The 14,040-nt window shown below is 32.2% G+C and overlaps 1 protein-coding gene across 7 annotated transcripts in view; it reads right to left on the bottom strand.

Annotated features, from left to right (window-relative positions):
- Positions 1-14,040, bottom strand: part of LOC138131967 (pseudouridylate synthase RPUSD2-like) — a 449,464-nt gene that overhangs the window by 233,852 nt on the left and 201,572 nt on the right. Inside the window, exon 1 of one of the 7 annotated variants that reach the window (XM_069049265.1) lies at positions 1,379-1,408. The exons of the other annotated variants lie outside the window; for them this stretch is intronic. The gene's annotated coding sequence lies outside the window, so the exon portion shown is untranslated. Of the gene's footprint in view, positions 1-1,378; positions 1,409-14,040 lie in introns of those variants that run through there. 7 annotated transcript variants of the gene reach the window in all.

Here is a 14,040-nt window from a genome sequence, read left to right as displayed (position 1 = left end):
CTCTGACATCCTTCGATAACTTGTCGGTCAAATTTATAGCTACCGTAATAAGTGCAATGAAAGTCCACTGATAAATCAATTAAATTTGTCCGATCCCCGGCCAATTTAATTTTACATTACTCAATTGAAAATGCAATAATACCGGAGAAATTAATTAAAACTGTTAATTTTTGCAGCTGTTAATGTAAGTGTTCGGGTTATTTGACTTCAAAAGTTTCGACCGTTTGAGACAATTACATTTTGCTCATTGCCGAGTGCCAGATAATCAATTTACCAACTAGCCAATTATTAACAAATTAAAATCACATTAATGATAAACTGATTATACGCCAAGCTATCCGCGACCAATTATCATTTTCGGTTGATCACGATGTTGTAAATTGGATCCCAACATTAATAATCCACAACAAGTGACCGATTGGATAACGTATTTTTATCAGAAACCAGTTCAAACGCCGCTACATAACTGTTACGTGGATATTACATCAGGCAATGGCAGTGCTAACATTGACCTGCATGTCAATTCGTGTTAATTCCATGAGCTTCAGTGAAAACTTTTACTTTCATACGTCTTCGTGAATGTTTATCACTTTCATTAAGCCGCTGGCTGAATTTCATGATATAATAAAGCAGTTTTATCGACTGAACTGCATTCAATCTCCTTAAAATGTTTAAGCTGAAAAGACGGATTTAATAATGTGATACGATACAAAAGCCGACTGAAGCAGTGAAATATATTTGACAGCAAACAAATTGTTGTAAATGACGTACCTAATCATATGAAACCGAATGATTATATTAAATTATCCTTTAACTACTGCTGAAAAAAATGGATAATAATACATAATGTGGGCAGCACGAAACTAACCTACTGCAGAAAAAAATCCGTAGAATTCTTTCTTAAAACCAAGGTCAGACTTTATCTGGTCTTAGACAAAAACCCCAAAAGAATCTGAAGCCCAAGGCTGGCGCGTCTTTGATGCCGCAGATTTTGAATGCTAAGGTAATTAATAGAATTCGCGTTCTAATCGGATCGTAGATAATGCTTAATTACGTTCAACCTAAAAAAATTCTATCAATCCATCAACCTTTTTCAAGGCAGCGCCAAAGGATTTTTCCTACAATGATTAAGTGAAATTATCACTTAACCAAATTATCAATTTACATAATGGAAATTCAAAAAGTGAATTTCGGCGTGTCATCTATAGAAAAACTCGAGGAAAAAGCTGATTTGCATTTTATTATTAAATGTTTATTGATATTGATATTATGCAAATTCACGTCACTTTGGGTCAAAGTACGCTCGCTGCCGCTTTAATAAACCTGACTTTTAAATTTACGCTATCGATTAATTATTGTAATTGATCAGTTTACTCACTAGTTGGATTATGTCATATAAAACCGCAAGGTTGCCGGGAATTTTCAATCCATTATGGCGCACGTAACGTCTTCATATTAGCTCACCTTGAAAATTACAAAAACAGTCCTAACTACACCTTTTACGTGTGAAGAGGTACAAAATGTGTGTTGTAAACATGTTGCAGTCGATGACCTGATTGGTTATTCGGCAACACATTCAGTCGCAACCGATTCGAGAAATCTACCGAAATACTGTACGTTCACTGCCGAAAATTGCAGTGAACAAGGTTGAATTGTTGCAGCACACGTACCTTGTGTGCAAGGTTGGTCATTGTTGCACCCAAGCGCCAGCTTCACATTGACCATGTCGTCAGCTCTCCACATTCTATTTCAGCAGAGTGCAAATTATTCAAATAAAAAATACTTGGTATTCCACACGAGTGGTCGTGAATATATGCTTGGAACCTCAAGAGAATAAAAAATACCATGAATACGGCTTCTAATCTCCTCCAAAGAGAGTTCAATCTAAATTAGTGCATGGTATTGAACTTTATATCTTTCAGACGATAAAACGTGGGGAATTTTGGAATTCAAATTCAAATTTAACTTACACGATATGGGGTGTGTAGTTTATATTCGATTTTATGTTAATGCACTTATGTCGATAAGAAGTACACCAAGTCTCGCAATAAAAGTATCAGAAAATATCGGTATAGCGATTCTTTTGTAATGTATAAATGTATGTACGTCGGATTTGCATCATCAACTATTTTATTTTTGTCGACAAATAAAACGGAAATTTTTCAAAGGAAGGAAAACTCTCAAGCTCAAATCCTTTGTGGCAAATATATATTACGTTCAATAGAATCAAGAGCTGTGCCAAAAATATTCTCTTTTATCAAAGGGCGAATTCAAAACTATCACGGTTTATTTTATGAAGAAAATCTAATAATTTTTAAAATGTGCAGTATTTCTTCGATGATATATCATAATGTGTGGCAAGTGGCCTGGTGCTTCCTTTTGTTTCTGTTAACGTATGGAGTGGCTTTATCAGCTGTCAAAAGTATCGTGAAAGAGGAAGTGTACCACTCGTCAGTATTTGCACACTAAAAACACAAACAACGCAAAAAGTGAGGTTAAATTTACACAGCTGATCCGTGATCTGTAATCTGTGGTGCGTTCACAATCGACTCTTCAACGCCTACTTTGAAGATAAATTTAAATGAACACCCGATGTTTCAAAAATCGTTTTAAGAGGAGATAATAATATAAAATGAACCAAGAACATGAATTCGATATTTCCTGCAACAAATGGTATAATAAAAGTGAGGTTATGTTAAAATATTGCAACGAGAAGGACAAGACAATCTACGTTTGCTTATTGCTGTTCTAAAACAAAATTGTTAATCTTTTTAAGTCGGTGAGAAATATCTCCCAAAATTGCATTATCTAGAATAATTAAATTATCTTATTAAGTTGTTAATATGAAAAGCACAATTTGACCCATCGCCTCCAATTGTTTCAGTTGTATTTTAAAAACACATTTGATTTCTTATCTTTTAATAGGTGCAGTTTATGCTAATGACGGTAAACATGTTAATTCATCTTTTTATTACTGGTCGATCTTCATATCATTAATTAAATTTTATTTAGCAACGTGGGTGTGTGGCATGCTCGAGCATGCGGCAGCAACAAGGACGTTCCTTTTACAATTTCCGTACCAATACATTTCATTTCCCTAAAAAACATAACATTTCAATTCTCTTCAAAATTTTTGCAATATGCGTAAGTTGGATAAATATCAACTTGATAAAACTTGTAATGGAATTTTTCAAGTGCAATAAATCACATCGCTTCCTCAATTTACTACAATACTTTTAAATTAAATAAATACGATGTCACGTGCGGAAATTATCATAATTTTATATTAAAAATTTACCAGTGTAATAAAATATGTTTTAAGTATTGGTGAACAAAAAAAAAATTAGCAAGAGATCAAATACATTCCTAGAGGAGTAAGCTGATATGTCCCAAGTCCCATAAATTAAAAAATTTAAAATTTATTACCTTCCTCTATAAAAACATTTCCACTTTGTATTATGAGAGTCTACAATTACTCCCAGGAACAAAGTCATGTTCTTAATTGTGTTTAACTCAATTTTTAACGCTTCCTTAGACGATTACGTCTTGTCTAATCTAATTTACATTTTTCCTTTCAACATGCTAAAATTTATAATTCATTTTTCTCGTAAAAAACAGGAAAGTTCTTTTATAAATGATTTTTCGGTTTAGGAAGGATAATGACTGGTGTTGTAAATTCCTCCAGGAATTTAGATTAACCCCGCACTTTCTGATTATGTACGAGTAAAACAACAATTTTTCCCTTGGCAAATATAAAATATTTTTTGCACAGACAAACCGCTTACAATTCTGATGAGAAGATCAAACATGAATCCGATTCTTGAGACGGAGTAAACTTTAACCGACTGTCTGGTATCCATAGTCTCAAAGCTATTGTGGGTGTTGATAAGACTAACACAGCGTTGGGTTAATCAGGACACTAGAAAGCATTAACGCAAGAAACGCCAGTTAATGCCACAATTGTTTCCAAATCTTGTTGATTGAAAAAATTGTACATATAATTTACCCAACTTAAGCTACTACAAAGTATTAAATAATAAAATCTTGCACAATTATTAAAAACATTATTCTTCTGTACACCGTCTAACTGCGTTGGTATTATTACATACTATGATGTATTATCATTTGATAATGTAAAAGTCTTATCAGAAAATCTGGAGAATTTTCTTTCAATTCCACTACAAAGCAATAACAAAAGGTGGTGAATTTTTAGTTAAACGAACAAAAATATATTCACGTTTTCGTCTTATGTCTTTTTACTCTAAAAGGTACAGTTACGCACTTTCAATCATATAAAATCTACAGATTTTGACCGCGGTTTAAAAACAGTTGATATACAAAGCCAATTTGCACATAAAGCCTAATCGTTTTTCAAATTAACAGCTTAAGTTACTGCCGAATCAAACACGAAATAAATTCCAACTGCCAAAGTAATCGCGCACAATAATAACTATTTTGTTTATTGGGTGAAAATTTCAAGTCATTAAATTACACGGATTGGTTTCGCTCTATTTATGACCCTATATTTACGAGTGTAAAACGTGATTTACTACCGGATTCATTACACCGACGATATTATGAAGAACCAATAAAATTTTAGAGAAAATCAGATTTGAGAAAATTGTGTCGCGTGCGACAGTAAGGATAGATTTTGTAGCTCGAATAAAGATTGAAATGAACTAAAGCTTGAGGAAATGTTCACGTTGAACTGTCAAGGCAAAATTCTTAATATCATCACGAAATGTGAATTGATATGTCAAAGTAAACCCACTAAATCTGGGATAACAATGGTTCTCCTACTCAACAACATTTCTGTTGCAACACCGTATCATTGTACTCAAATTCAAAGCAATAAAAAATATAACAGTGGGTTGGCATTTGTCTCTAGTTCTTTACATTTTCTTCTTAAATACACGTAAATAGAGATTTAAATAAAGTAATTAGTCTTGTGATTCAAGTACATAGCAAGAAATTGATAAATCGAAGTATGCATCACATACTTTTATGTATGTACTTATCACCGTTTCCTTCATTTTTGGCTACTAGTTTGAAATTCTATTAAAGAGTATAACGATTTGATAAAACAACAAAAATCATCACAAATCTCAAATTACGGATGTAAGAAGAAAATTATGTACTTTGAAAAATAAATACATATACAAATCCCAAACACAAATTAAGAGCAATTTGAATACACACATGAAAAGACACAATTTTGCCCTGTCACCCAAAAATCTTTTTAAATGAATCTAATTAATCTGCACCTACAAAGTCAAAGGATTTCTTCTCTTTATAAAAGGTTAAAAACAGAAGTTTCGCAGAGATTCAAGTCCCAAACGAAGCATTAAATATTTAATAAACATTTAGAACCGTAATTTTCCACCAGAAAGTATTATTTTTAAGACGTTCCAAGATACTCTTTGGTACATTACGTTTATATTTTTAAGGGGTCAAAAACCGAAAAATAAAACGACTAATTACTGCTACACTCAAGTATCAATTCCACAAACTCGAGTGTTATTTCAAGTAACAAAGATGTTAACAAGAACTTGTTAAGATCAAAGCGGCAACAATCTCTAAATAAGCAAATCGGAAAAACGTTAAGTGGTGGTAAAAAATTAAAAATAAAAATGTGTTAAGTATTACATCAAACTTAGCAAGTATTTAAAAGTGGCAGTATTGATTACATAATTGTCTTAGTGTAGGTAGCACGGGATCCAAGTTTGGAAGGACGAAATCTGAACACTAAGCAAACACTTTGAAGTTTTACCAACATTTAGCCAAGACTACGTACACTTAAAATTCATCAAGTCAGGGTCATTGTTTACAATTCGAGATGTACTTACTCTTCTAATGTTGTATTCAAAGAGGGTGAATCGACGGAATAGTGAAAGTTATGTACATCCGCCGTTCAGAGAAGTGTACATACGTGACAGTCTCTATTAAGCTTTTGATGAGGTCCTTGAGTTAATAATATTAAAAAATTAAAATTGTTAAATATCCGTAAATTTTATTTACAATTTTGTTACATGCCACTGTTAATTAACATGCCTACTGTAACAATGCGCAAATGAAAACTAAATCGGATTGGATATTAGCAGAAAATAAAAAATAATTTCATAGAGCGTCTGCAATAAATTGTTTTGCACAATATTATGGCGGTGTAACATGCAAAGATTGCCGTCTTCATCCTTTAATCCTTTACATTTAACATTTACGTTGGTGAAAGATGAACATTCCTCATGTCTATGCAGCATCTTTTAAAAAATACTTAAATGTCACTAGTAACAAATGCTAGGCATTAAAACACTAGGAATTATACGATCCAAAAAGTTCACTCGAATTTAACTCCTTCCCCGTAAAACTAAAAATGGATAATTTGAAGTAGTTGTTGCACTGAATCTCTATCCTACATCAAACAAACATATGTTTGATTTTCACTGTTCAAATAACAGTTATTGATTATTACATTTTGCCGATTCCGCACTCATAGTCTGTCCAACAATAATAATTAATTCGAACAAATTCTAATTAAATCCTTGCTAATTATACCATAATTCATTCGCTTATTTCAATGGTGCAAAAAACCTAAGCCAATTCTACTCGACAACAATGACAACGCCTGCTGGGGAAAATTGATGGATAAGGTACGGATAGGCGATTAATTCGGGGTTATAATGAGAATGTTTTAGGAGCTGGAAAATCATTTCGACAATAGCGTTTGTCAAGAGAAACGAACTGCAATGCAGTTAGTTTTTGGTCGATACTTCAAACCAGTTACGAATTTTACCAGTGTAATCAAATTAATTATTCGTTGAGTAAGGGGTTCGACATGGAATTAGCAGTTTAATCCATAATTTAGCAAATTAAATGAAATAGAATTAATCGATTCTCCCAATATTCTGTGAAAGACGAACTAATAAATACCGAGAAATATGAATTAGCATTTCTTATAATGGTTTTCTTTTTTTGTTAAACAATAAAGCTTTTACCCTTGTTGTACAAAAAACCAGTCTCTGAAATCCTGTGATTAAGGATTTCGCCTGAGTAAGTGGAATAAAACCCGTTAAAAGGAGAAAACTAAAAGCCTTTAATCACTGAAAAAAAATATTCCACAAAGCTTTGCGCCTTTTAAATATCCTCTCATCCATATTACAAACAATCAATTCAAATGAATAAATTGGCGTTGGACCCACAAACGATGTAACTTATGAAAGTCAATAAAAGTTATTGATACCAATTTGTAAAAATATGTACATACATCTATGTAAAGTTAAAATTTTTTGAACTGCAATCAGATGATAACAGTTAGGTAATACAAACAATTCTTTCGAAAAAGATGCTGTTTCTTTTTTCACAGATACGACTGCTTTATTTGAGAAAAAAAAAGTTAAAATCACTTCCGGAAGTTCAAAGGAAAGATACATACATATAGATTTTATGATTTAATTTTATAAAAGTACATTCATATTGAACGGAAATAATATTATGTTTATGATAAAAAATTATGGTCCAAAATAATTTTGGAAAGCAAATGAAAACAAAAATGATAAATAAAAGATATGGGGAAGAATGAAAAAAAAAAAAAACAAATGAATTTTATCAAATTAAAATCTCAAATACATAATACCAAAAATTGTATACAGAAGAAGTTACGATCTTTTCTGAATTCATTATTAATATTAGCTGCTTTTGATAAAAGCATTAATTAGAAGACCGGATTTTGTATTTCACTGAAAGCAGCTTTTTCTTTCAGTCAAAACGCGCCAGTTATCAAAAAAAAAAAAACTTGGAATAACATCGTATCCCACCTCCACCCGGCGGCACGGCAATTTTTACACTGTTACGGATATTACTATCAAGTAATAGTGCAGTGCTTATCAACATAATTACCGGCGTCTCGCCTCCGCATTTTGACTTTGTTGTGTATTATGTTCTGTGTCAATGTTAAGGAACTTCCTCACGATGTGACATGAGTATAATATTAATAATATACCTTTTTGAATTTCAACTACCAATGTGTTATCTAAATCCAGAATTTTTAAATTTTTAAAAAGAGATTGCGGTACTATTCCCGCTGCTGAAATTACAAGTGGTAAAATCGAAATTTTTTCTAAACACCAAAGATTTCTCATAAAAAAAATAACATCATTAATATAAAATTAATAATAGCTTACCTAATTATCTTTAAAAAATTAGAGATCTGAATCATACTTCACCGTAAATGACACTTGTATTTATAAATTCATCAGGCCTGCCAAAACTAATGTTGAAAAATGATCGTTGATACGGACGACTATAATTAAGTATAAATAAAGAACTAAAAAAAGAATAGTTTTGATGGGGTATCATTTTGATAATACTTCAGACAAGCAGTAATTAAAACATATTGTTAAGTTGTAATACGTGCAGGTAAATATCAGACTATCAACAATGGTTCTTAGACCAATAAACAAGTATAAGGTTCTTCTTTTGTAATCATAACTCCTCCAATTTTATTAAAATCACAATTAATACGCACTCGACTGCAACAAACAATGCTTTACAAGTAAAGCTCTTCAAAATAATGTTCTCTATCCTGGAAAAAACAGAATTTATGAAGTATGTATCTAATAATTAACCAAGAACTTAAATGTAAATGTAAGGTTACCAGTATTTGAACAATATTTAACAAAAATGTTATTTAGATAAATATATAAAATGTCAAGGAAATGTTAGGCTGTTAAATAACTTATTTTCGTTATTTTTATAACTTCACGCCTAACGTCATCTTATTTGATGGGTCTCTTCATTTTAATGAGACACAAAAACGTACTGTAAATACGTTAATAATGTTCCAAAATGAGCATTTGCGGAAGCAAATGAACTTGTTTGTGAAAATGATTTAATTTTTAATGCTGCACCAGTAACAAACTGAAACTAATTCCGAAAATTAAAAAATACACGGTTCAAAATGAATAATAAATATTGTCAAACATCCCTGTTATCCAATGTAACTACGTCATTAAACGTGTACTATATTTTCATACATAACAATATCACTATGATGAGGTGGAAAACTGAAAACTTATGTAAACCTGTGTACGTAGTGTTCAAGGTAATACACTTGGAAAAACACAACGTGCATCTGCGGTCTCTAAGACTTTATAGATTCACGTACTTAATATTCTTAAGTGGTTAAAAGCGTTATCAGAGGTGGGAAAACTAGGCTCACGTGTTGTAACTATAAATACAAAATTAATTGCACGATTGTTCTAATGTAACATTAAAGAAGTATTTTGACACACGAAGTTGCATTCTCACCCAACTTTTATCTAAAGTTATTTTCCACTTTTTATTATGTACCGAATAAACAAGTTGGTGCATTAAAATTGATCAATAAAGCACTCATAATGCCATTACGGCTGTATCATTAGCTATGAAACATATTAAAATTTAACGAAAATTTTGCCTTGAAACTCTTCCACTTGATTGCATTTATAATTCTAACGTGCATCATTAAATAATAATCAACCGAGACAACAAGTAAAGGAAACAAAGATGAACAGGATACTTTTTTGGAGCCAGATCAAATCAAGCTTTGCTCATATTACAGAATAATTTTAAAACTGCAGGATTTTATCATGAGGCAAATATTGGGTTAAAACAAAAAACAACGAAAATAACAAATCTGAAACATTGATGAAAGCACACACAAGACTGAATAAATCCCCGCCGCTAAAATATGTGAATTGCGAAAAATTATTTTTCAATAATAACTTGGAATTTAATTCCGCATGTTCAGTGAGGCTTCCAAACCGACATACAAGCGTTCTTGCTTAAAAATATATATCAATTCAGGAACGCTGTGACATGTACATAAATATAACGCTGGCATAGGTGACAAAAGAGAGAACCTCGTGCAACACCATTGACATAAAATATGACGGCAGAGCTACCACACGTGGCCGCTTCCCACTTTAATACACTCCCAAAAATCGGGAGAGATCAAAAAAATCCATATAACAATAATAGCAGAAGCTTGATTTACATCGGTCCTGCTTGTCATCAACTGTCACAGTGGGTCATATCTGTCAAGAACATTTACTCTGTTTAATTAATTACAACCAAAAAAATCCTAAGAATGATATGATTTTGTCTTGTTCTTGTTATCCTTTGTGTTTATTATTAAAGATCGCCAGGTGTTCGTAAGCTACTCGTATTATGAAAATATCAACAATTCTCAAGTTGATATTAAGAATTTCAAGAAAAGAGCACTTTCCATGTAATGCCTACATTGTTCAAGAAACAACATGAATTCTGTTCCCGTTTAAATTTGGCAAAGTTAAGTACATACTAGAAACGATTATTAATTACCAGTGATTATCAAAATTGTAAATAGACACATAAACACCGTCCACGTTGTTTTGGTATAATGGGAGGTCATGATTTATTTTTTATTTTTTTTTTTTTAACTTTGGACACTCTGATTTCCGAACATAACAAGTAGCTGAATTTCACGCGATGTCTTGAGTATTTTTCTATTATAAACTAGTAAAACTGAGTACGGTTGGCTTCAAAAAAAACGGAAACTGTCAGAAAAAGTTCTGTCAAATTTTATTAAATTTTTATAGTTTGAAACGGCTTTTTAGAATTTAGGTTAAAAAACTGCGCTTATGTGTCAGAAATACATACTACTATCAAACAGACACAAATTGACGTAAAGTGACAAATTAAATTTCCAATTCACATTAGGTCAAATTTCATTTCCCGTTTTTTTTTGAAGCCAACTGTACAAACAATGCACTACACATTGATGCTATTTATAACCTCAAATTTAGAAAAACATAACCTAATTCAACAGACAGCTTTACTACCAAATTAAGTGCAAAATTTCCATAACCTCCCATTATGCCAAAACAACGTGAATGTATAATGAAGTAAAAAAAATCTTCTGATCACTTTCTTCGTAATTTATTATTGTTCTCCACCATTTCTTAATCTGAAAAATTGAATTTTCACAAATTTCTACATTAATTTAATGTAGTGCTCTACAACATTCTTTGTTCTCTTTTTTGAGATATCTAACTGTTATTGACATTTTTTTAACTTCATTAAATACATACAAGGTGTTTCTGAAATACGTGTGTTAATTTTAACCAGTGAAAGAACTCGCCAATTTATGAAACTTTTATCTATAACATTTTGTAAAATTTGTAAAAGTATTCCAAGATTTTTTGCCCCACAATTTTTACCAAACGAGTCGTTTTGTGTGATTAACTAGTTTCTATTTTTTGTAGCCATGAGAATCTAAATTTTGATTATTTATTTTTTTATATAACAATGGAACTTTTTAACAAAGCTCTGTTTCTATCACAACAGAAAATATTCCAAATTTTAAATCAATTTGTATTGCTTTTTCGTAAAAATGTTATAGAGAAAAGTTCCATGAACGCGCCAATTCTTCCACTGGTTAAAATTAACACACGTATTTCAGAAACACCCTGTGGATGCGCTAAACAATAACTAAAAAATTCGTTTAAAAATGTTAAAATATCCAAAAATAGAATGTAGGAATTGGTTGTCCTGTTGTCTCTGCAGCTCTCATTGGTGAAGTTGTTTGTTTATATTTCCAGTACAAGACCAACAATCACGTAAAACTAAAACATAAACAAGTTTAAAATTAATTAAGAATTGTTGATTACATATTTGTATTTTCAACTATGTATTAGTTTCTTCCGTAATAATTATCGTGACACAATTTCATTCAGTTTATCAAAAAGAATTACAAGATACACAGTGAAGAAGAAAAAAATCACAAGAATTAAAAATGATCCTTGTCATCCACAAAACCTCTTCCAACTGTCATCGAGTCCTAGATAGCTCAATGTTGTCTTTCAAAGTTGGTAACTTTCAAACATCAAATTCCGAACGCCAAATCACGCTAAACAAACGTTATAACAAGACTTCAAATTGAACTTTCAAATCTACTATAACATTTGTGTTACCAACCACCATAAAATGCCCCAGAGTTTAAAACTGCGATTTTTCATTTAAAAAGGGATAAAAAGGCGCAAAATAGAAACAAATTGTGAATCATCTCGTTTATAAGGCATTTTGTATCACTTACTCCATGGCACTCCTCACAAGCTCCTCGTGCCCTAAACCGGTGCGTGCTACAAAATGCTTCTTAAGTCGGCCTTACACCAAGGCAACAGTTGGCAACATGTTGCCTGCAACATTTTTTAGTAATGTTGCCGGTCATTACTAAAAAATGTTGACGGCAACAATTGCCAATTGTTGCTTTGGTGTAACGCGGCCTTTATGAAACTCGTATCATAATATACTATTTCGTGTTAGTGAAAACAAGGACATCTAAAAACATTAAGTTTTCCTTTTCTTCTTAATAAAATTCGCGCAATACGTTTAATAACCTTGTGCAGAATAAACTACGAGTATATGTAGTACCATTCTCATGAAAATTATTAATTGTAGTTCATCATCATGGTTAATTAATCAATGGTAAATTTCTTATTTTATAGCTGTTCATATACCATTAAAAAACCGGACTAATCATCCTTGTCCCTGTAAAATCATTATACGCTATTGTTTTTTATATACATAAATGAATAAATCGATGTTTGCGGAGACAAGACAAGACAGAAGGATAAGCATTGGAAAAGATGTTCCACTCTTCTTAGAAATGTTCTCTTAGTATGAAAAAAAAAAAACATTAGGACTAGTTAACAATACAACTGATAATTTGCCCCATATTCCCACTTACGTCACTGTTTCCTGTTGTTTTCTGTTGCTCGTTTTCTTGCAACACTGCAACTGCAGTTTTACGAAACCCGCATACGACGTATTCAAATATGTAAATAAAATCTTCATAATGGAGAAACGTTTCTGGAAAACTTCGTCGTTCCTTACGATTCGATTAGAAAATATTTTTCTTCCAGTTCGTAAACTGTATAATAAATCAAAGCAAATTTCGCCAACAATAAGTTTCTAGCTTAAAAAATCAAGGGGATCAACGAGATTCTAAACAGAAAGTTTTTTGGACATAAAAGTAAACAACGTGAATTTTTTATTACTGTGAGAGCAAACCGGGATCAACCATCATCAAACTGCGTGAAAAAGTTCCGATGAAGATCGCACCTACAATCTAGTTATTCGTAGATTCGACGGAACGGTGTCGTAAACACGAATATTGAATACGTGATCTGTCCTCATTGTACGAAACATCGTTTCAATTTAAAATAGTTTACAACAGGGCAATGAAGCGGGATCGTGATGACGATATAGCGCTCATAATTCCATTATTCGTTACGTAATTAACGAGTTTGTAGAGGATAAGGTTTGCTAATGGAACGGATCTTGAATTGAAATGGATGATCCCGATATCAAATTATGTTCGAAAGGCGAGGACGCACACAGTTTTCAGGACATACGCTATTTATAAATTACTCTGACAAGACATGAAGATGAAGTAGTGGTAATAAACTTTATGACTTGCAGGAAAAATACCTACATAGTGGTCGACCAAGGCCGTAATTTTTGAACCCGATTATAGTAATGTGCACAATCTAATTCGTCATGTTTTGTTTTATGTACCGCATAAAGGACACATTTGGTCGTTTCTTAAACAATCATTTCCGGAGTGGACAACGACACTATCATGAAGCGTACAACCGGAACACCACCCAACTACGGTATAATATTAGCCTGAGCTCTCACCCGAAAAAGTCCGTTCAAATTAGTTAATAATATGTTCGATTTTTACTCGAAACTTCCTCTGTGCCGACTGATGTATGAAATGTACGAAGTTTTCGGTCATATAAGAGAGAGAGAACTTCCAACTTACCCCAAAACTCCACCCGGAAACCGTATCGGCGCGATTATATTTCCAAAATAGTACTCTTGGGTAAAGGACGACTTTCAATGATTAAACCCTACGCAGTTGACCTTTGCCCTCTAGTCTCGTCTCTTCTTTGGTAAAGCCAAGAAAACGGTTCAACAGAAAATTTACATTTTAAAGCTGTGCAGTGATGCAACGATTAG

Source organism: Tenebrio molitor, chromosome 5 (genome assembly GCF_963966145.1).
Source record: "Tenebrio molitor chromosome 5, icTenMoli1.1, whole genome shotgun sequence".
Lineage (NCBI taxonomy): Eukaryota > Metazoa > Arthropoda > Insecta > Coleoptera > Tenebrionidae > Tenebrio > Tenebrio molitor.
This window is presented reverse-complemented; position numbering and strand designations above follow the sequence as displayed.